This window comes from Stegostoma tigrinum, chromosome 15 (genome assembly GCF_030684315.1).
Source record: "Stegostoma tigrinum isolate sSteTig4 chromosome 15, sSteTig4.hap1, whole genome shotgun sequence".
Taxonomy (NCBI): domain Eukaryota; kingdom Metazoa; phylum Chordata; class Chondrichthyes; order Orectolobiformes; family Stegostomatidae; genus Stegostoma; species Stegostoma tigrinum.
This window is the reverse complement of record NC_081368.1, coordinates 40,980,628-41,003,654: the sequence shown is the minus strand read 5'-3', so window position 1 is coordinate 41,003,654 and position 23,027 is coordinate 40,980,628. Positions and strand designations below refer to the sequence as shown.

Here is a 23,027-nt window from a genome sequence, read left to right as displayed (position 1 = left end):
AAACTAAATGGGAATGATTCAGAATAGACCTTATTTTCATTCAGGGACATGATGCTTTGATGTTTGGACCAACATTTATTTCCCATCTCTAATTGCTTTTAAGAAGATGTTGGTCAGCTGTCAACTTCAACCACTGCAGTCACTTGTGTGGGTACGTCTACAATACTTTAAGGGATCAGCTTCCAGGATCTTGATCCAGTGACATTGAAGGAAAGGTGATATACTTGCAAACCAGTTGGTGAGCAGCTTGGAGCGGAGCTTGCAAGTGTTGGTTTTTCCATGTTTTTGCTATTCTTGCCCTTTTAGATGGAATTGGTCACGGGTTTGGAAGATGTTGTGTCATGTCCTTAGGTGTGTTTCTGCAGTGCATCCTGTAGGTGGTACAGCAGTTACTACTGAATATCAATGGTGGAGAGAGAGATTGTGAATATACACCAATCATATGGGCTGCTTGTCCTGGATGGCGTCAAGTTCTTGAGTGTCCTTGGAGCTGTACTCATGCAAACAAATGAGCGGTATTCCATCACACTCATGATTTGCATCTTGTGGATGATTGATAGGCTTTTGGTAGTTAGGAATTGAATCACTTACCAGAGAATATCCACCCATTGACCTGCTCTTGTACGCACAGTACTTAAACAGTTTTGCTTAAGTTTCTTGCTAATGATAACACCCAGGATGTTTTGAGTGATTCAGTGATGGTATTGTCATTGCCTCAAAGGTTGATAGTTACATTCCCCCTTGTTTGAAATGTCAGAAACCTTGTACTTGTGTAGTATGAATGCTATTTGTTAATACGCAATTTAAGTCTGAAGGGCATTTAAATAGTCATTGGATAAACATTTGAATGATAATGGAATAGTGTAGGTTAGATGGACTTCAGATTGGTTTCACAGGTTGGCACAACATCGAGGGCCGAAGGGCTTGTACTACACTGTAATGTTCTGTGTTGAAAGTCTTACATCAATTAGATATTAGACATAGATTAGACATAGATTACATTGAAATCAGAAGGGTTACAATGTTATGTCCAATGATGGAAGGAAAATCATTAATGAAACAGCTGAAGATAATCAGACCTAGAACACCGTCATTAGAAAATTTAAATTCTTGTAGTGCAGTGGAAATGCAGTAGGCTATCTCAAAAGACAGTTAAAAAAAAGTCAGCACGTTGCTTTGAGACTGGAGTTACCTATTGACCAGACTAGGTAAGGATGACAGATTTCCTTCCTGAAATAGCTTTGGTCCCCACAACAGTATTTTTCATTTTGCCAGCTTCATTTCCACTTGTAAAAGGCAACACAATTGATGATTTGATAGTTTGGGAATGATCGGTACCTGTATGTTATGACTTTCTTTCTTCACAGCACATGCAGAGCACATGGGAGTAGGAAGATTTCATACTGTCAGTCACAATTAATAATTCTAATAGAAGAATGCACATTATTGTAGTCGGTAGATATCTGCAAATTGATGGGGAGCAACAGTTTTGTGTACTCTGGCTCTACTTGAGGAGGAAGCCACTTAAATTCTTTATTTTTTTCTTTTGTCCAGGAGTGCTGTTACACAATTGAACAGTTTGTTTTCTCCATCACCAATTATCTGTGGTATTTTTATCCATCTATTAACCATCACCAGTAAATCACATGTTTTCCAATTGAACAATCTATGTGCGAAGCCTGTTAAGGGCAATACAAACCATCAAAGGTGAGGGAGAGGTAGGGAGACGGCCAGGGCTCTAAATCAGAATGGAATTGGAAATGTCCCAACTACCTTGTAAACAAATACATGAATTAGGAACAGCAGTAGGGCCACTCAGATTCTTCAGCCTGCTCTGCTTGATCTGATTACTCATTCCCACCTGGCCATGAAAAAATGTTCACCTCCTAGTTATGAGAATCTTCCTATCTCTGCCTTAAAATAGTCAAGACTCTGCTGCCCCTACCTTTTGGAGGATGAGCATTCTAAAGACTCATAACCCCCCAGGGAAAGAAGTCTTTGTTTCTCTGTCATAAACGGCCAAACCTTTATTTTTAAAACATTGACACCTGGCGTTGAATTTTACACGAAGTTGGTTGTGTCAATTTTGGTGAATTTCATGGATGATTTCTCCGCATAAGCCCAGTAAATGTACTCATGCTAGTCTCTGCAGCTCCCTCATTACTAAGGACCATGCCCTAAATCAGTAAGTATGATGACATGAAACTCGAGACTAGACAGGAAGGAATCACCATTTTGCACTCCTTAACATGTGTCAGCAACAGGTCAGGATTAGGCTGTCTTTATCCCTGGAAAATAGCAGCAGCCTAAAATTGACCACTTTCGGAGACAAACTAACAGAATTCAAGAATTGCTGGATATCAGGCACCTTTCCCAGATACACAACTAGCCCAGTGATTGTGCTAAGAAACAAAATAATTGCATAATTGATTTTTCCACTTTTGGTTAGCAAGGAGAACTTTGTGTTGACAAGAAATAATGTTAGGGACACCATGCTTTTTAATAAATGATAGCCACATGGCCTTTGCAGCATTTGTGCAGGCTATATGTGAGCCTGAAGAGACAAATGTGCAGACAAGTCATGTCATCATCTCATTGTTGGAAACTTTGGTTTATTGGAGGATTGGAAATGTACTAGAAGCAGTGGAATAGGTTCTTGAAATCTTTGAAAAGATTTCTGTACTAACAATTGGATTAACCTTTGGAGGGACGCTGTGATGTTTGTCATTTTAACTTTGCCTCTTGTTTTTTCTGACCTATGGTCATATTGTGTATCGCTGTAATGTAACTTTTTTCTTCGTTTCTCTATACTGTAACTAAGGATTGTACATTTGTATCTAAGATGGCACTGTTAGTGACAACTTACAAACTTTTCACTGTACTCATCTGAGTACATATGACAATAAAGCTAATTCAATTCAATTCAATGTATACATGCAGATGGCAAACAGTTTTACTGTTGCTTCATTCTTGATTCTTCAGCCATTAGGAAGACAAAATGAATGTTGTTTCTGGCAGAAGGAATGGAATTTAAAAGCAGTTGCTACAGTTGTACAGAGACTGCATCCAGAGTAACGTGAATAATTTTAGTCTTCTTGTTTAAGAAAGACATAATTATGTTTGTAAGAGTTCAGAGAGAATTCACTTGGCTGATTCCTGGTCTTGCATTCCCTTGGATTTAACCGTACCAATCACACACAAGGATTGGTGAAACAATTATGTGGGTCTTTACTTGAAAACAGGACTATATAGGGATAGCTTCCTGGTAAATCTGTGTGTAATACTTACTGCTATCATTTCTGTTTTCAACTGCCTAACAAGTCCTGCGTGAAATATATTCTGGGGCACATTAGGGGCATTTAAACAGTCCTTGGATAAGCATATGGATGATGATGGGGTAGTGTAGGGGGATGGGCTTAGATTAGTTCACAGGTCGGCGCAACATCGAGGGCCGAAGGGCCTGTTCTGCGCTGTATTGTTCTATGTTCTATATCATGTCCTGTTTAGATAGATAATGACTGACTGCAGTTTAAGATACAACCCCATAAAGATGCAAGGTATCATACCACAACCATTGGGTTAAAGGGGTTATCTTAGGAGGAAAGATTGAATAGATTGGGCTTGTGTCCATTGGAGTTGATAAGAAATAATCTTACCAAAACATGTAAGATTCTGAATGACCTTGATAGGGTGAATGCTGAAAAAAAATTTCCACTTGTAGAAAAGCTTAGAACCAGGAATCAGAGTTTAAAAATAAGGACATCCCATTTAAACTTGAGTTGAAGAGAAATTCATTCTTTCAGAGGGTCAAGTGTCTGTGTAACTTTCTTCCCAAGCAAGTGGTGGAGGCAGGATCATGAATATTTTTACAGCTGTCTGTGATGACTAATTCACCTGCTCAATCCCTGAGGGGAAGTGATATCCTAACGGCTAGATGGTTAATCCAGAGACCTAGGTAATGTTCCGAAAACCAAGTTCAAATCCCACTCCACCAGATGGTGGAATTTGAATTCAATAAAAGCCTGGAATTAAGAGTCTAATGATGACCTTGACAATTGATGTAAAAATCCATCTGGTTCACTAATGCCCTTTCGGGAAGGAAACTGCCATCCTTACCACCTGGTCTGGCCTACATATGTCTCTAGACCTACAGCAATGTGGTTGACACTCAATTTCCCTCTGAGCAATTAGGGATTGGCAATAAATGCAGGCCCAGTCAGCAACACCTTCATCCTATAAATGAACATTGTTAAAAAAGAATCCTAAACCCTTTCTAGCAGTCAGGAGTGTGGTGGAGAGATAGTGGGAACTGCCGATGCTGGAGAATCTGAGATAACAAGGCATAGAGCTGGATGAACACAGAAAGCCAAGCAGCATCAGAGGAGCAGGAAGGTGGATGCCAGACCCAAAACATCAGCTTTCTTGCTCCTCTGATGCCGCTTGGCCTGCTGTGTCCATTCAGCTCTACGCCTTGTTATCTCTATGAGTGTGATAGAGTTGTCTTCAATTGTTTGGATGAGTGCAACTCCCACAAATTCAAAATGGCTTGAAACCATCCTTGGCAAAACACTATGCTGAGTGGCACTCCTTCCAATCCTTTAAACACTCACCACATTCACTAACAGTATGCTTTAGCTACTGTGTGTATGACCTACAAGATGTGCTGTAGCAATTTAACAAAGCTTCTTCAATAGCAGTTTCCAATCTCATGATATCTACCACCTAGAAAAATAAGGGCAACAGCCACAAGTGAATACTGTAGAGTAGTGAGGTACTACAGCAGAATGTATAGAGAGAAATAGAAAGGAGCAGAAGCTCTATCAGAGTGTTAAAAGAATTTGTATACATACAAAGCTTTAAATAATGAATTCTCACAAAAAGTGCTTTGGACTCAAGAAGCAGTATTTAGAAGTCTAATTAATTAGACTGCATACACATGACAAAACAAACAGCAGCACTTGCAAGTTCCCCTTCAAGCCACCATCCCATTCCAACATGGAACTGTATTGTTGTTCTCTCATCATCCCTAGGTCAAGGTCATGGAAACTCTATCTAACAACTATGTGGGAGTAGCTACATCATGAGGACTATTGGAAAACCATCATTGTAAATTATAGTGTTATGCCTCCAGCGTAAGGAGAGTGCTAGAAATCAAGTCCTATTGTACAAGCCATTCCTGAAGTCAGAAATCATACAACACCAAGTTATGGTCCAACAGGTTTATTTGAAAACACAAGCCTTCGGAGCCTTGCTCCTTCTTCAGGTTTGAGAGAGAGGTAGTAACAGACACAGAATTTAGAAGGAAAAGATCAAAGAGTCACACCACTGATGAGGATGCATTAAACAGCCCTAAGATGCTTTTCAATCTTTAATTGGTTAGAAGGTTTTAATTGATTAATATGTGAATGTAAATCCCCAAATTCCTTTCAAGCCACTGTCCTGAGAGAACTAAAGCATTATCAGTGTAAAGAAGAGGTGACATTTCAGGTCAGATAATGCCTGTTAGGTGTGCGGCTTTGTTCTAGAATCAGTTTGTGTTTTGGTTTGGAGTCAGACTGGTATTATTTCTAAAGTAGGAATTTATAAAATGTCACATTGACTTATGGTCTGTAAATTGTGTGCTTTCTGAACAAAATAGAGTCTATCTGCAAATACAAATTCACTCAACAAGTTGACGTGTGTGTGTGTGTGTGTGTGTGTGTGTGTGTGTGTGTGTGTGTGTGAGAGAGAGAGAGAGAGAGAGATCTGATCTGATTAGTGACAGCTGGAAATTAATGGGAAATCCTCAGACTGGGTTTCAAATTTAGCTGAGGAACAGTCAGAAGACCTGATACTTCATTCTTCTTCTGAAAGTGAATAATCTCAAATTGTCTCTTATATATCCTCTGCCACCTCACTGCACTTCCATTAAACCTCCTTTGTCACTTTGAAACCTCTTTGTATCCTTCTTACAGGCTACTCAAACACCTAATTTTTTATTGTCAGCATACTTCGTTACATTACTTTCAGTATTTTCTTCTAAGTCATTAGTATGTATTATAATAACTGTGGCTCCAGAACTTATCCCTAGGGCATTCCACTAATTACAACATGCCAACTGAAAATGCCCCATTTTATGCGTGTACTTTAACCAAACATCATTCTTTGCTGATATTCTACTCCAACTCAATGAACTTGTGTGGCACTTCCTCAAATTCCTATTGGAAAGAACAATTTAGCTCATTCACTGATTCTCCTTTATCTATCCTGTTGGTTACATCCTCAAAGAACTCTAATATATTTCAGATGCAATTTCACTTTTTTAAAACCATGTTGACTCTACCTGGTCATTTTGTGGTTTTCCCAAGTGTTTTGTTAATATTTCTTTAACAATGGATTCCAACATTTTCCCAAGAACTGATGCCAGGTTCACAGACCTGTGGTTCCCTCGTTCCCTTCTTTCTATCCATCTTTCCTTGATTGGTCATCTTACTTTTGTTCTTTCAATTCCTTGGTATGGATTTTTTGAAGATCACGTTCAATATATATATCCTATCCCTGGCTATCTCTTCTGTATCCTAAGCATGGAAAGCACAGCGTTTTTAGAGCTCACCAACTACTACATTGCCGTAGTTAGTTCTGGTGTGTGGCTCAAATTACAAGTATAATGTTGTCCTCAATGGCTTATTCTTTGGGTACCATTAACAGGAAGACCAGGTGATCATACTTGATGACGTTATATATTCATGGGAAAAGATATAATTAGACCTCCCTTGAGATTATTAAGCAATTAGAAACATTTCCAGACAATCCGGCTGGATATTCTAATTTGATTCAATTATGGGGTCTTAATAAGTCTCATGCATAGTCAATGTGCTCACTATGTGTGCTCAAATATTAGCATAGTTTAGAAATGTAAGCCTTAGGCTTCAAAACTCCATAATATGGATATCTCTTTCCAACCAGTAGAAATTGAAATTCTGTATATGTTAAACATATTACAATTAATCAAATCATAAATAAATTCACAAAACTGTGGCTACTAAAATTGAAAACATTTTAGTATTTATGTTAATGGCTATAGACTGTGTTTCTTTCATCTAAGTGCAGGCATTTACTGTTACTTGCAAAGAAGTTGAGGAGAAGATTATCTTACTAAAACTTGTGATTCTGAAAGGCCAGAGGCCATGAATAAAGCCCAGCAGGAAACTGTGCTTGCTTGCAAAAAAAGCATTCATACTATGCCAACCTCCAATGAACTCTTTCTCTTATTCTTTTCACTTGTTTTCTGGCTGTGACACAATGTAAAAGCATTTGTGAAAACCACATCTTGCACGTCACTCTGAACAACAAAACTACAAGCATTAATGTTGCTCCTAATGAGCTGTAACATAGGGTCAAAGCTGAGTAAAATCGCCAGTTAATCTGAACACAGTTGGTTTCCTTATTCTGTGAGGAAACAGCAAATTGTATAGATGGACACAAAGGCTTTCTCCCATGCCGTATGCATGCACAAATTAGTTGTTTTCCTATTTTTGATTCCAACACCATTCATTGACCATTGTAGGCTTGGAAATATTGGCAGATATTTTCAAGCATAGAAATCATAAAATATTATTTATTAATTTTAAAATGTGTATAATAGAGTTACAGACACAGCGGCATGGTGACTCAGTGGTTAGCACTGCAGCCTCACAACGCCAGGGACCCGGGTTCGATTCCAGCCTCGGTCGACTGTCTGTGCGGAGTTTGCACATTCTCCCCGTGTCTGCGTGGGTTTCCGCCGGGTGCTCCGGTTTCCTCCCACAGTCCAAAGATGTGCAGGCTAGGTGGATCAGCCATGCTAAATTGCCCGTAGTGTTCAGGGGTGTATGGGTTATAGGGGGATGAGTCTGGCTGCGATGATTCAAGGGGGCGATGTGGACTTGTTGGGCCGAAGGGCCTGTTTCCACACTGTAGGGAATCTAATCTACTTTTTTTAAGAAACTAGAGCGGAGGACCATAAATTTGGGCATGTTAGAACGACATGAAGCATCATCTTGAGTAAGGAAAAGTAATTTGATGAGACAATTACAAACAAAGTTGAATAAAAATGAAAATAAACTTCCTGTTTACACTCTGACAGAATACTCTAATTTGTCTACAATGAGCACTATCCTAAGTTAACCTATCAAAAATACCATTATTACTGATTCAGTTGCAAGTGGACAAAGTTGATTTAATAAGGACATAAAATACAGTCCAAGATAACAAAGTGTGGAGCTGCACGAACACAGCAGGCCAAGCAGCATCTTCGGAGCACAATTGATTCTTTGGCGTTTTCTTCTTCCTATTCTTGTGTTTGAAGAGCTAGTCGCAAAAATATCAATTCTGTAGTTCCTTGGACTAGGTCATTTAAATATTTTGAATGCTTTCCTTGAAAACATCAGTTCATGTGGTCAGACCATCCTAACAGAATGCAAATAAAGAGGTGGGTACTTAAAGGAAAATTTTAATATGGAAGGTTACAAATTTGGATTTTTCCTTGGCCTTCCTCTCAAAGTCAGTCACTCCTCCAAGCAGTTATGAACATCTTACACTTTGGACTATCCCTGTTCAGCCTAAAAGCTACATATAATTTAGGAGCATAACTCAAAGTCGTTGTGATCTGAACTGTAGACTGAGTCATGGATCACCACACATGCAGTTCAAAGCTTTTCAAAAACAAATTGAGAAAACAATTGGTGAGACAAGGTCAGACAGGAATCTTTAAGCTGCTTTGAGTCACCAGCAAGTGAACATACAAAACAAAAATTATTGGAATTACAGTTCAATCAGCTCAACCTACCTTTGTCTAATAATAAAAGAAAAGTGAACGTTCAATAAGTCCCCGTGTTAGTGGCCAATTTGCTTGGCTTAAACAAAATAGCATAAATTTATTCCTAAATTCTAACTTTAAGCCTGTCAAAAAGCTTGTCCAGGCAGATAAAACTCTCAATATTTTTACTTTCTTTGTATTTCTTTGTTGCAAACAAAATTGGGTATTGAAGATGATTGTTATCCAGGGGCAAATTGTCAGTGGCAGTATATATTCAAACCTAGGAGTTGTACATCAAGAAAAAGTCTCAGAAGAAGCTTAGCATGCAGGTGACCTGTCAAAGAATGCATGTGGTTTCCCATGTTCCCACCACTGTGACTCCGAGCTCACCTATAAGCAAACAAAACACACATCACAAATGAAAAAGGTTTCATTTTGTACCTGTTTCCAAATCACTGTATTCCCTGTGTGACTAATACATTCTCCTTCAATGTGTGCTCTTTTAAATTTAACTTGTAAGACTCATGGTGAGTTTTCTGTCCATCGGTCTGCAATGTACAACCCCAATTACTTCATTTCTGATTTGATATGACACAAATTAGAAATGCAATGTCATTTTCGGGATTGATCAAATGCATCCAAAGATACACAGTGAAGTAAGGACAGAAATGGCAAAATCTTTCAAAGGGCTGAGAACTGGAGAATTTAAAATTCTACATCCTTGGCTGGTTCAAATAATGTCTTACTGGTAAATCTAGCAACTACAGTATAAGTTTGGCACTGGGAAAACATATAGAAGCAATAAGCCAAAGCAAAATTAGCACTCACTGAACAAGTATGGATTAGTTAAAAGGAAGCCAGCATAATTTGTTGAAGGCAAATCATGTTTAACTATTTAATGAGATATCAGAGAGGGAGAATGGGAGTAATAGACTTGATGTAGAATACATGTCCTTCCAAAAGATGTTTGATAATGTGCTTCTGAGCCAACTTGAAGCCCTTGGAATAAAAGGGACAGTGGTGAAGACAGAAAGTGGTGAACACCTTTTCAGATTGGAGGAATGTTTGTAGTGGGATTGCTGAGAGTTGATGTGAAGACAACATTTTCTTGATAGATATTTATGACAGTTTCAAATATTTGCAGAAACATGGGAGTGTTGTGAACTGTGAAGAGGATAGTGATAAACTTCAAGAGGATAAGACAAGGTGACGCATTGAGCTGACAAGTGCTGATGAAGTTAAGTGCAGAGTATTGTAATGGTAGGGCTAAGAAGCTTTGCTGAGTTTCAATGCCATCAATCTTTCTTGCTAGAATTATGTATAACATGAATAGTATGGTGCCAACATGCACCTTGCAGAACTTCATTAGTCACTGGCTGCTATGCTGAAAAAGACCCCCTTATCCTGACTTTCTACCTTCCACCAGTCAGCCAATCTTCTATCCATGCCAGTAATTCACCCTCACGCTGTGGGCTGTTATCTTATTTAACAGTCTCCTTTGAGGTACTTTCTGGAAATCCAAGATCAGGTCCACCGGTCCTCTTTTCATTGCTCATTACCTTCTCACTTGATCATTTGCTCATTACCTTCTCAAAGAATTCTAACAGGTTTGTTAAGCACAGTCCTGGTTTCCTGGTATAAATTCTCAGTCTAGCTGAGCTCTTGAGTAAACCTAAGGTCAGAAGTCACAGGACACCAGGGTATAGTCCAACGGGTTTACTTGAAATCCTGAGTTTTCAGAGTGCTGCTTCTTTGTGAGGTGTTCCCCAAGCTCAATCAGCCTGGTGAGGGTGTCCAGTTCTGTTAGAATACCCTGCAACTCATATGCTTTATTTACCACATTTTGCAATGACAAAGCCAGTTGTAGAGCTTGTTTGAAATCCAATTCAGCTTCAACAAGTAAGCAATTTTGCATGGTTCTTTCATTAATCCCTCATACCAATGGCCATTCAGCATCTCATTAAGGGACATGCCTCTGCCCGTCGTCTTAGCCTCATCAAAAATCCTGATACAGATACCCGTGGTTCTCAAGTTGCCAAGCAGAATTGATAGCATCTCAGAATTAGAAGAGGCTTCAGGTCATAATAGTCCTTAACTAAATCTGTCAACTCTTGAATTCAGAGGAAGTAAAGTTCCTAATAACTGAAAAAGCTGCAGATTCACAAACTGTCATGAGAATTATTCATTGCTTTTCATCTGCTGCAAAGGAGCAGCACTCTGAAAGATTATGATTTCAAAAATGCTTGTTGGACTGTAACTTGGCATTGTGTGACTTCTGACCTTATCCGCCCCAGTCCAACATCAGCACCTCCGCATTGTGGAGAGTCATTGACACTGATCCAGGTCCGTCAGAGCCAGCTGTCACAGTGAACAAGATGTCAGACATTCCCATGTTTTTTTTTCCTCTCTTTCAGCCAGATTTCCCTGCTTGAACCAGATTCACAGCCCTAATCAGGGAACTCATATTCTATGAGGTCCACTTGGCTGGCCTTGTTACAATGACTACAGTTTCTCTAATTATTTTTTCAAAGAAACAAAGAAGTTTTGTCCTGAACTCAAAAACAGGGTCTTTTTTGGAAATATGAGAGTTCAACTGGGCTGGTTCACGTTAGCAAGCTTTCTTCCAATTCAGCTTGTTCTTCTTTGCATGCTTTCCTCTAACTTAACCAGATAATTTTCAAATAGCTCCTGCAGGGGTCTATAGCAAAGCAAACACTTATGCTGTGTTCATCCAGCCTCACATTTTATTATCTTGGATTCTCCAGCATCTGCAGTTCCCATTATCTCTCACTTATGACCATTCATGTGGTTTACAGGAGGGCTTGTTCAAAAAAAATTCTGCAATGTCCACAGTGAACTTTAAATAACCTCTTTTCTTTTGAAGAAATCACTCCAGGTATTTACATAAAACCTGAAAGAAATATGTTTTTCACAGTCTTTAAAAATGTATGTTTTCTGAGCAATTTTATGCATGAAGAACCTTTGTAACAATGGCAACCTCAAACAAATCTGAACAGTTTCTTCTGCAGCAAAAATGAATATGAAACATAAGTTGCAATTCCTAACAGTTTATATTCCAGGCAATCTAAAGGAATGGATTTAAAATGCATGTTTAGAACTTTTTCTTTTATAGAGCATTTCCTTTTTGTAATCAAACTCTTCATTTGACAACAAAATTAAGTAGTAACTCTGTATTACTTGGTGTAAAGATTAATTTGGTAAAGGTAAATATTTACCAAAGGTTTGTAAAAAAAAATTCAGCTTCAATCCCAGGGGAAGAGAAAGCGAAAGAGACTAACAACAGGAATCAATGAAACTGTGTGCAGTTCTTGTTTTACAAAAAATCCTAAGTCCTAAGTACTCCAGTACAATCAAGCCAAGATGCTATGTTAATTATAGTCTACTGTGTTCAGTACTTTTTCACTACAGAAGAGAATATCAATACAGCAAGAAGGATAAGAAAGGCTGAAACGTGAGTGGGAAATGAAGAGGCTATCTTTAAGTTAAACAAATTAGTTGTCAAACTCAGTCAGAAAGAATGTATTATACTTCCAAAAACAGAATCATCATTTCACATGTACCCACTACCCTGTCCTACCAGAACATTCATTCAACTGAACTCACTTATTTGTCCAAACCCATGATTCATCATTTCTTCATAATAGTCTTCATGGTTCTTGTAGTGAAGAAAATCCGGCAGGGTGCATTACAGTTTCAGGCAATTCAAATTTCCGCCCATCACAAGATGCATTTTAACCCGATCCATCTCCTTCTTGAACATGCATGGTTTGTCCTTCTGCGTCTTGCATTTGCTCTTCAAGAGATCTCACAATGGGAGGAGGGAACGACATGAATGGCTGCTGGCATTCCTTCAGCATGCCCACAGTTTGTATATGGACAGATTGCTCATTGCAATGAAGTGCTGTGAGGTGGCTAATTCTCCAGTATGGCAAAGGATATGAATCCAAGCTATTTAGACCCTGAGTTACACCCCGATTCTGGGGGAGTTTCCCAATTTGTTACTATTCAGGATGAGATACCCCAAAACAGTTAAGTTCCCAAGTTATTAGTGATGAATTAGCTCCTTTTCTCTAATCACCTGTCCCCTTGATTGGTCACAACAAAGTTAATTTAAATATCTTTCCTTGTGACTATTTTTCTCCCAGACGCAAAAGAATTTATGTTTTAGAAGGAACTAATTTAACCAGGCTATTTCAGGTCCACAAAGACCGAGTTTATTAATTACTAAATGCAAGAAGAATTAGTAATGCATATATGTACACAGTTTAGAAATGAGAGGTGAGTTCAAAAATAAAACTAAGTTTTGAAAAAAGAACTTTTTATTAGTCTCTCTTATTCATGAGGAACAGATAATTGAATGTTGTCCGGTGAAGTTTAGCAACAACATTGATGTTGATAGTTGAACAGTTAATGTAATTTTTTTTAGATTTGCGGGTTGCTTGAGATTCTTCTGTACTGATTCCTTTCAACCATCACTGAATTCCAGCATTCCGGATGAGGCAACACTCTTTTTGGTCGTGCAATTTTTTATTCTGGTGTACTATCTAGTCAGCTGCTAACATTCAGATTGAGACAGTCCCTTTGCTGAAGCATAGGGGATAGCTTTTTGACTGTGACTGTCATAATATGCTAATACTTAACCCTAGGATATATAGTATACATATACATAGTATACACATGTATTTCAGCCCATTGGCATACATGGAAACATTCAGGCTCACTAGCACACTCCAGTTTAAAACCAACTCATTTGCCCCTGTCCTTGAGTGTTGTATAAAAACAAAAACCTCTGCGCAGTTGGGAACACAATCTGCAGGGAATAGTTAATAGTCACAAAAGATCACAATGCGGTCAGTTTTAACTTACCTTTTCCCCTTTCGGGGGGTTGTTAATTGAAGTGCCCTTCTAACATTGCGTGTGTTTCTCTAGACAACAATTTATTTTATATTCATGGACATTTTTGGCTGTATTAGCCTTCTTTTAAAAACACATTTCGGCAGCATAAGTTAAAAAGATCCACTGTATTATGGATTCTAACCCGTAGTCATGGCACCAAGTTATAATACGGAGGAAGACTTTGACCCCAGCAAAGGGCTAGGGGAGTGATGAGGTTACGGCGTAAATGACCTCCTCTTTGTCCGTGATAATAAAATGTGAGGCTGGATGAACACAGCAGGACAAGCAGCATCTCAGGAGTACAAAAGCTGACGTTTCGGGCCTAGACCCTTCATCAGAGAGGGGGATGGGGAGAGGGAGCTGGAATAAATAGGGAGAGAGGGGGAGGCGGACCGAAGATGGAGAGTAAAGAAGATAGGTGGAGAGAGTATAGGTGGGGAGGTAGGGAGGGGATAGGACAGTCCAGGGAAGACGGACAGGTCAAGGAGGTGGGATGAGGTTAGTAGGTAGGAAATGGAGGTGCGGCTTGGGGTGGGAGGAAGGGATGGGTGAGAGGAAGAACCGGTTAGGGAGGCAGAGACAGGTTGGACTGGTTTTGGGATGCAGTGGGTGGGGGGGAAGAGCTGGGCTGGTTGTGTGGTGCAGTGGGGGGAGGGGACGAACTAGGCTGGTTTAGGGATGCAGTAGGGGAAGGGGAGATTTTGAAACTGGTGAAGTCCACATTGATACCATATGGCTGCAGGGTTCCCAGGCGGAATGTGAGTTGCTGTTCCTGCAACCTTCGGGTGGCATCATTGTGGCAGTGCAGGAGGCCCATGATGGACATGTCATCTAGAGAATGGGAGGGGGAGTGGAAATGGTTTGCGACTGGGAGGTGCAGTTGTTTGTTGCGAACTGAGCGGAGGTGTTCTGCAAAGCGGTCTCCAAGCCTCCGCTTGGTTTCCCCAATGTAGAGGAAGCCGCACCGGGTACAATGGATGCAGTATACCACATTGGCAGATGTGCAGGTGAACCTCTGCTTAATGTGAAATGTCATCTTGGGGCCTGCGATAGGGGTGAGGGAGGAGGTGTGGGGGCAAGTGTAGCATTTCCTGCGGTTGCAGGGGAAGGTGATGGGTGTGGTGGGGTTGGAGGGCAGTGTGGAGCGAACAAGGGAGAGATGGAGAGAGTGGTCTCTCCGGAACGCAGACAGGGGTGGGGATGGAAAAATGTCTTGGGTGGTGGGGTCGGATTGTAGATGGCGGAAGTGTCGGAGGATGATGCGTTGTATCCGGAGGTTTGTGGGGTGGTGTGTGAGAACGAGGGGGATCCTCTTGGGGCGGTTGTGGCAGGGGCTGGGTGTGAGGGATGTGTTGCAGGAAATGCGGGAGACGCGGTCAAGGGCGTTCTCGACCACTGTGGGGGGAAAGTTGCGGTCCTTGAAGAACTTGGACATCTGGGATGTGCGGGAGTGGAATGCCTCATCGTGGGAGCAGATGCGGCAGAGGCGGAGGAATTGGGAATAGGGGATGGAATTTTTGCAGGAGGGTGGGTGGGAGGAGGTGTATTGGGGAAACCAAGCGGAGGCAAGGGAGTCACGGAGAGAGTGGTCTCTCCGGAAAGCAGACAGGGGAGGGGATGTCTGCTTTCCGGAGAGACCACTCTCTCCGTGACTCCCTTGTTCGCTCCACACTGCCCTCCAACCCCACCACACCCGGCACCTTCCCCTGCAACCGCAGGAAATGCTACACTTGCCCCCACACCTCCTCCCTCACCCCTATCGCAGGCCCCAAGATGACATTTCACATTAAGCAGAGGTTCACCTGCACATCTGCCAATGTGGTATACTGCATCCATTGTACCCGGTGCGGCTTCCTCTACATTGGGGAAACCAAGCGGAGGCTTGGAGACCGCTTTGCAGAACACCTCCGCTCAGTTCGCAACAAACAACTGCACCTCCCAGTCGCAAACCATTTCCACTCCCCCTCCCATTCTCTAGATGACATGTCCATCATGGGCCTCCTGCAGTGCCACAATGATGCCACCCGAAGGTTGCAGGAACAGCAACTCATATTCCGCCTGGGAACCCTGCAGCCGTATGGTATCAATGTGGACTTCACCAGTTTCAAAATCTCCCCTTCCCCCACTGCATCCCTAAACCAGCCTAGTTCGTCCCCTCCCCCCACTGCACCACACAACCAGCCCAGCTCTTCCCCCCCACCCACTGCATCCCAAAACCAGTCCAACCTGTCTCTGCCTCCCTAACCGGTTCTTCCTCTCACCCATCCCTTCCTCCCACCCCAAGCCGCACCCCCAGCTACCTACTAACCTCATCCCACCTCCTGGACCTGTCCGTCTTCCCTGGACTGACCTATCCCCTCCCTACCTCCCCACCTATACTCTCTCCACCTATCTTCTTTACTCTCCATCTTCGGTCCGCCTCCCCCTCTCTCCCTATTTATTCCAGTTCCCTCCCCCCATCCCCCTCTCTGATGAAGGGTCTAGGCCCGAAACGTCAGCTTTTGTGCTCCTGAGATGCTGCTTGTCCTGCTGTGTTCATCCAGCCTCACATTTTATTATCTTGGAATTCTCCAGCATCTGCAGTTCCCATTATCTCTGATCCTCTTTGTCCGTGTTTTGTTTCAGCAGTTTATCCGACCTGCGGCTTTTGAAGTTACTTCCGGCAATATATTTATCCTGCACATGTAGGAATGCATGACGCTAGACGGTTGACGTGCTGCGCGTAACCGTTTCTTAGCCTAGCTATTCTAAAAATTAAAGGGAAAAAACGTGTTACTCTGAAACACTCCAGTAAATGATTCTTTCAACTGTGTTTTAATTAATTTCTACACATGGCGTTGGTAGTGCCGCCTTGTATGTACTCATTAGCTGATGTTATCTGTAGATATTTGTGCTGTAAGTAAATATAACACTAACAGGTGGATGGAAGCTAAAGCTTGTGAGACAAAGTCCTCCATCTAAGCGTACAGGATTTGCATGTACAGATTAAGAAATTTGGATTTCTACTCAGAACTCGTCATTTGTCCCATTTAATGTTTAACAGACACACATTGTATGTCCTGGAAGAATGTTTAGCATGCCGATGTATTTACAGCAGCGTGCGAAGGGCGGTGGTGTTACATTTTCTTCAATGCTCCACCAAGATTACACAGAAAAGTTGTATTGATCATTTATAAATCGATCTAGTCCGAGAAGGCGATACGTTTGCACCCTTCGAGCAGCAATGTTGCGCGACCCATTTTTTTTGTCTCATTCAATCCATTTTGGAGCGCATCATCCATCACCTCACGAACATTCGCTCTACTCCGGCAGGATATCTCAAAGCTGCACTTTGGTACTGACAAAAACATTAATAAAGCAACGTAAAGTACTTCCATCATAACGTAATAGTATTGTCCCCATAACAAATAGTATAGAACACTCTTAATATCTTCCAAAGTTAGAGCGTTATGTGTTGAAACTCTTCGCCATTTCCATTCAACTGTGCGGGGTTCGAAAGCCTGGCATTAGTTGAAACGTTTACTGTTTATTCTTCACTAGCTCAAAGGACTGACGATGGCCGTTACTCAGTACTCCACTCACATACCTTACTCATAATGGTTGTGAACTCACACGGGTGAAATCCCACAGCGACTTGTGTCGCGCCAGGTCTCCGAGGAATTGTACTCCGTCACTGACCCACCTTATAGGGGACACTCCCACTGCCGAGCCCAGTGTGGCCGCTGCAGCTGTTCTGTTCATTTGTATCCCCAAAACCAACTTCTCGCCGACTCAAGCTTTTAAAACTGAAACGTAACATCTAATAAAAGGGAAGGGGATAAGACCCGGGTGGGTGAAGAAAGGAGTGTGAATTGGGAGAGAAGTGAAGAGCGATTCCAGCTGGTAAGAATTTAATCACAATTCGAGAAAAGTTTCTGAAATGTTGTGGGGGGGGGGGAGCGGGAGGGTGGAGGGGTGTTACAGTTTTGAAAATCTGGAGTTTATTTGGGAAATAAATGCAATCCAATCGGATTCCTGGAGAGAATAGGAGATTCATTCATGCCAATCTCCCATTGGGGCGGAAAGCGACCGTCTGGTGCTCGGGTTCGGTCCAAGCTCCAGGATAAACCCAAAACATTCAGAAAACTCCGCGCGCTGAAAATATCAGTTCTGGGCGTTTTATTTCTTGTTTTTTCTGTTGCAGAATTAGTCACCGGGATTACCAATTCGCAGGGTGATTTCACTCTCACCCAGCTCCAGAATTATACTGCAGTTTGCTGATAACCTTTAACGTTGAAATCGAGTTTATTTTTAGACCGATTTATTGTTCTCGCTTTCTAGAGTGTTCCTTAACAGTGCGTTGTGTTAAACATTTTGTGGCAATATTTTATCTGTTTGTTATTTTAGGTTTACTGTGTACGGCATTGGCAAAGCTACCTTTGACCAACATGCAGCCACACGGACGGGAATATTCCAGATTTGATTCCCAGTGTGCTGAGTTCCCTGATTTCTTTGTTGTTTGAAAATGTTTTAAACATAAGTATGTAAACATTTGTCCCCTTTCGGAATCGCAGGCTAACTCAGACCCAGAAGGACTGTTATTTGGCTGAAAGAAGAATAAATTGATAACCCGGTGAAATAATTCGGGAACGCTTCAAGAAACCGATAGCGAAATCTAATTGAGTGTATTTGATTGTTTTATTGGCAACTGAAATATCCAGTCCGTCTCTCCTTTGTCCTGTTTTGTACCGGAAATTAAAATCATAGACTGCTGCTGTGGGAGATGGAACAAAAGGCGAAAGAAAAATGCATCAAAAATATGGAATTTTGTGCTGCCAGATGAATCTCTCTGGCGGCCTCCAGCCTGAGATTTGTACTCCATTGTTGATTATTAACATAATCATCTTACTTTCCCATAGACATTAGTAACTGTATGATATATGTTGTCAGTTGTCACCTGCATCTACAGGGTAATGAAATTGTACCCAGGTCCGCGTAAGAACAGAAGCAGCAGCAGACCTCTGGCCCGTTGAGCCTGCAGCACCATTCTGTACAATCACTAGGGCCCTTTGACTCAATTCCACTTACTCCCATATTTCTTGTTTCCCTGAGAGACAAAAAAAGTCTTGAATATGTATCCACTTGAGTATCCAGATTTCATATCCTGTGGAATATAAAATTTCAAAGATTCACAAATCTTTGACTGAGGAAGGGTAACCGGACCCAAAACGTTAACTCTTTTTTTCTGTCACAGTTGCTGCCAGACCTGCTGAGCTTTTCCATCAACTTCTGTGCATAAACTTGTATTTTTCCACATTGTATTCCATTTGACATTCTCTTAGCCTGCCCAAGTACTTCTGCAGTCTCCTGTTTCCTCGACATTACTTTCCTTCCCCCTATCTTTGAGTCTTCTGCAAAAGTAGCGACAATGCTGTCAGCTATTCATCCAGGTTGCTCATGTATAATGTGAATAGTTGAGACCCCGCCATAGACACCTGTGAAACTCCACTACTAACTGACTGCCACCCTGAAAAAATCCCTTTCCCCCTACTTTCTGCTTTCTGCCAGTCAACCAATCTTCTTTCCTTGCCAATATCTTACCCCTAATACCATGGGCTTTTATCTTACTTAGTAGCCTCCTGAGTGCCTCCTTGTCAAAGGCTGTCTGGAAATCCAAATAGATCATGTACACTGACCCTCCTTTGTCTAACTTGCTCATTACCTCCTCAAAGAATTCTAACAGATTTATCCCTGCCCCTTTATCATTCAGAGACCTCTTCTTGATGAAACCATGCTAACTCAGCCCTATTTTGGATGCAATTCCATGTGCCTCACAATCTTATCTGTAATCATGGACTCTAAAATCTTCCAATAACTGTGATCGGGTTGACCAGCCTATAGTTCCTGTCCTTTGCCTCCCTCCTTTCTGGAAGAGGGGGTTACATTAGCTATTTTCCAGTCCTCTGGGTCCCTTCCTGAATCCAGTAATTCCTGAAAGATCACACCAATTCCTCCATAATCTCCTCAGCTATCTCCATCAGAACTGTAGGGAGTAGTTCATCTGGCCCAGATGGTTTAAATACCTTCAGATCCATTAGCTTCCCTGGTGCTTTGTCCTTAGTGATGTCCGCTTCTAATACCTCTTTCCCCTGACCCTTTTGAAGTTCTGGTATGTGCTGGTGCCTTCTGGTATGAAAAGGGATGGAAAGTACCTATTCCGTTTCTCTGCCATTTCTTTGTTCTCTATTAGTACTTTTCCAGCCTCATTTTTAAAACTCCAATCTCCACGCTAGCCTCTTTTGTCTTTTATTTATCTGAAAAAACTCTTTAATTTATTTGCTAGCTTACTCTCGTGTTTCATCTACTCCCACCATATTGTTTTTTTTTAGTTATCTCCTGCTGGTTTTTAAAGGTTTCCCAATCCTCTAGCTTCCCATTTACGCTGACCGCATTGTATGCATTCTCTTTTGCTCTTATGCTGTCAGTGACTTGCACTGTCAGCTATGGTTGCTTTGTCCTCCCCTTAATATGTTTTGCTTCCTTGGGATGCACTTCTGCTGTGCCTCCTGAATTACCTCCATTCATCATAAGATAATCCTTTCATCCCAGGAACCAATCCAAAGGACCTTTGCAGTCCTTCCTTAAGTATAGATAGCAAAACAGCATGATATACTCCAAGTATCGCTTCACTAAAGCTCTGTACTACATAAGTATGCTGTCATTATTTTTTGTACTCCTGTCCCTTTCAATAACAGTCAACATTCAATTTGTGACAATGTAAACTTTAGAATTTAATAACTTAAATGGATCGAAAAAAATCAACAATAACACCTTCTGGAATAAATTGTTTCTCAAGATGAAAGAGACAAGGAGAAGCTGTTGTAAAGGAATAAAAACACCATGCTAATTATATATGTTTAGGAAGAGGCAAAATAAACAAGCAGTTACCTGGAGAGAGGTGATAACGCTGCTTGATAACATGCTCCCACATGACAAATGGACAATTAAGTCAGCTTGAAGAAGAAATGCCCTGAAGTAAAGGGTTTAATGACAGGATGAGAGATAGCAAGAACTGCTGGAGTCAGAAACAACACAGTATGGAGCAGCAGGCCAGGCAGCATCACAGGATCAGGAAAGATGACATTTTGGGTTAGGACCCTTCTTCAGGGAAAAAAAGGGTCCTTCAGAAAGGTACCAATCCAAAACATTAACTTTCCTACTTCTCTGATGCTGCCTGGCCTGCTGTGTTCCTCCACCTCCATACAGTGTTGTCCTTAATTCCAGGAAAAGCTGTGTTTTAGACAGACAGCTGTCTTTGAATGTGACAAGGTACAGGGGAACCACTTCTGATTAGAAGACAAGCTACAGACTTAAGGTCTCCAAAAGTTTAAACCATGTTGGACATGAAGTAATCTATTGAATTATCAATAGTGTTACGCCACAAACTTGAAAGAGAGAAAATTTTATCAGAATCCAAGATTAGAACAATTTAGTAGCAGAACTTCGAAGAACAACACTGCACAAGAATCAAACCTTGGACACTTCCAGAGTCAGCCACTGTTGTTGGAATCCTGGGCAAATTCCACCATTTATTGGATAATGGCCAAATTAAGTTGTGAGGCTTAACTTGCTTACTTGAGGGGTCTTATTTTGGATGCAAAATGCAATAAATTTTAGCGCATTGTTTCAATTCTTGATTGTCTGTGACATTTCTTAATAAGGAGCTGGATTAAAGGTAACTTTAGTAAGAACCAAAAGAACTGCAGATGCTGTAAATCGGGAACAAAAACAAAGTTGCTGGTAAAGCTCAGCAGGTCTAGCAGCGTCTGTGGAGGAAAAAACAGAGTTAGCGTTTCGTGTATGGTGACCGTTCCTCAGAAATGAAACATTAACTCTGTTTGCTTCTCCACAGATGCTGCCAGACCTGCTGAGTTTTCCAGCAGCTTTGTTTTTGTATCTTTAAGAATTTCTTTCTGCGTGCATGTTAATGTTCTGTGATTCTTGTATGAATATGTCTGATTCCTATGAACATAATTATATACAAGTTTGACACTTTTAAAAATATTCTGGTCTTTTATTCTTACTACCGAAGTGGTTGGCACACTTCCTATCATTATAATCTGGATGCCATCATTTCACCCACTCACTTAAACTTTCCTTATCTCTTTGCAGCTTCTTCATGTCCTCTTCACAGTTCACATTTTCATCCACCTCTGCATCATTGGAAATTTAGATCAATCATTCTAAGTGTCTCAGTTATTATTATACAGTGTACTTAGATGATGCCCCAGCACTGATCCTCATGGCACTTCATTCATAACAGCCTGTCAACTTGGACATGCTACTTTTATCCATATAGACATAACAAGGTGTAGAGCGGGATGAACACGGCAGCCAAACAGCATCAGAGGAGCAGGAAGGCTGACGTTTTGGGCCTAGACCCTTGTTCAAACCCTTCATTTCTGCGTTCATCCAGCGCTACCCCTTGGTTATCTCAGATTCTCCAGCATATGCTGTTCCTACTAGCTCTGAAACATTTTTATCCGTATGCTTTGTTTCCTTTCCATCAACTAATTTTCTATCCATGCTAATATGTTGCCCCAACTCCACGAATTCTTCTTTTGTGTGAACCTCGTTTGTACTCTTTGAAGATCTAATTATGTTACATCATTGTGCTACTAGTGACACACATCTGTTTTACAATGGAGAATAGTAAGAGGATGACATAGCCTAATTAGAGACTCACAGAGGGAAAATTTATTTGCTCTGCTATTTGGACATGTATAGATTTGCTATGAGCAGTCAGCAGCACAAATCTCTATTTGTGTGTTCTTCAATGATAGCAGTGAAGAGTGCAGCCAGGTAGTGGTCTATGCCTGCTGTGGTGAATCAACTTTAAGTCTGCAGCAACACAATATAAACAAAATTTTCTCCCATAGAATGTGGCATATCATCCTTTTCCTGGAATAGTGAAATTGTGATGAGTTAAAATTGGACATCCAGAAACTCAGATTCTGGCAAAGTTGTCAGCTATTCCCATAGGCAGAATAGAAAATACACTGGCAAGATTTTCATAATAAATCGAAGTCCCAAACTGGTAGCTCTATATTAGCTGCACCCACATTAGCTTGTCATGTAATTGTGCCAACCAGCTGAAGCAGAGTTTTGCCAGGGTCCTGTATTTAATCACAGGCAAGCCATCAGAGAACATTGAGCTCTCTCTGTGAAACCTTGAAAGCTGTAAGGCCAAACTCTCTGTTGATCAGTAACAAAATGGTATTGATGCTGCGGGTGGGAAACTTTCGTGAGAAAGGAGAAGCAGACACGTGGAGAAGTAGGAAATTATACCATGAAG

The 23,027-nt window shown here is 41.1% G+C and overlaps 1 protein-coding gene across 2 annotated transcripts in view; it reads left to right on the top strand.

The window, feature by feature from the left end:
- The first annotated feature begins 17,321 nt into the window (after positions 1–17,321).
- Positions 17,322–23,027, top strand: part of fhdc2 (FH2 domain containing 2) — a 73,642-nt gene continuing 67,936 nt past the window's right edge. For both annotated transcript variants that reach the window (XM_048545024.2, XM_048545023.2), the window contains exon 1: positions 17,322–17,575. The gene's annotated coding sequence lies outside the window, so the exon portion shown is untranslated. The remainder of the gene's footprint in view (positions 17,576–23,027) is intronic.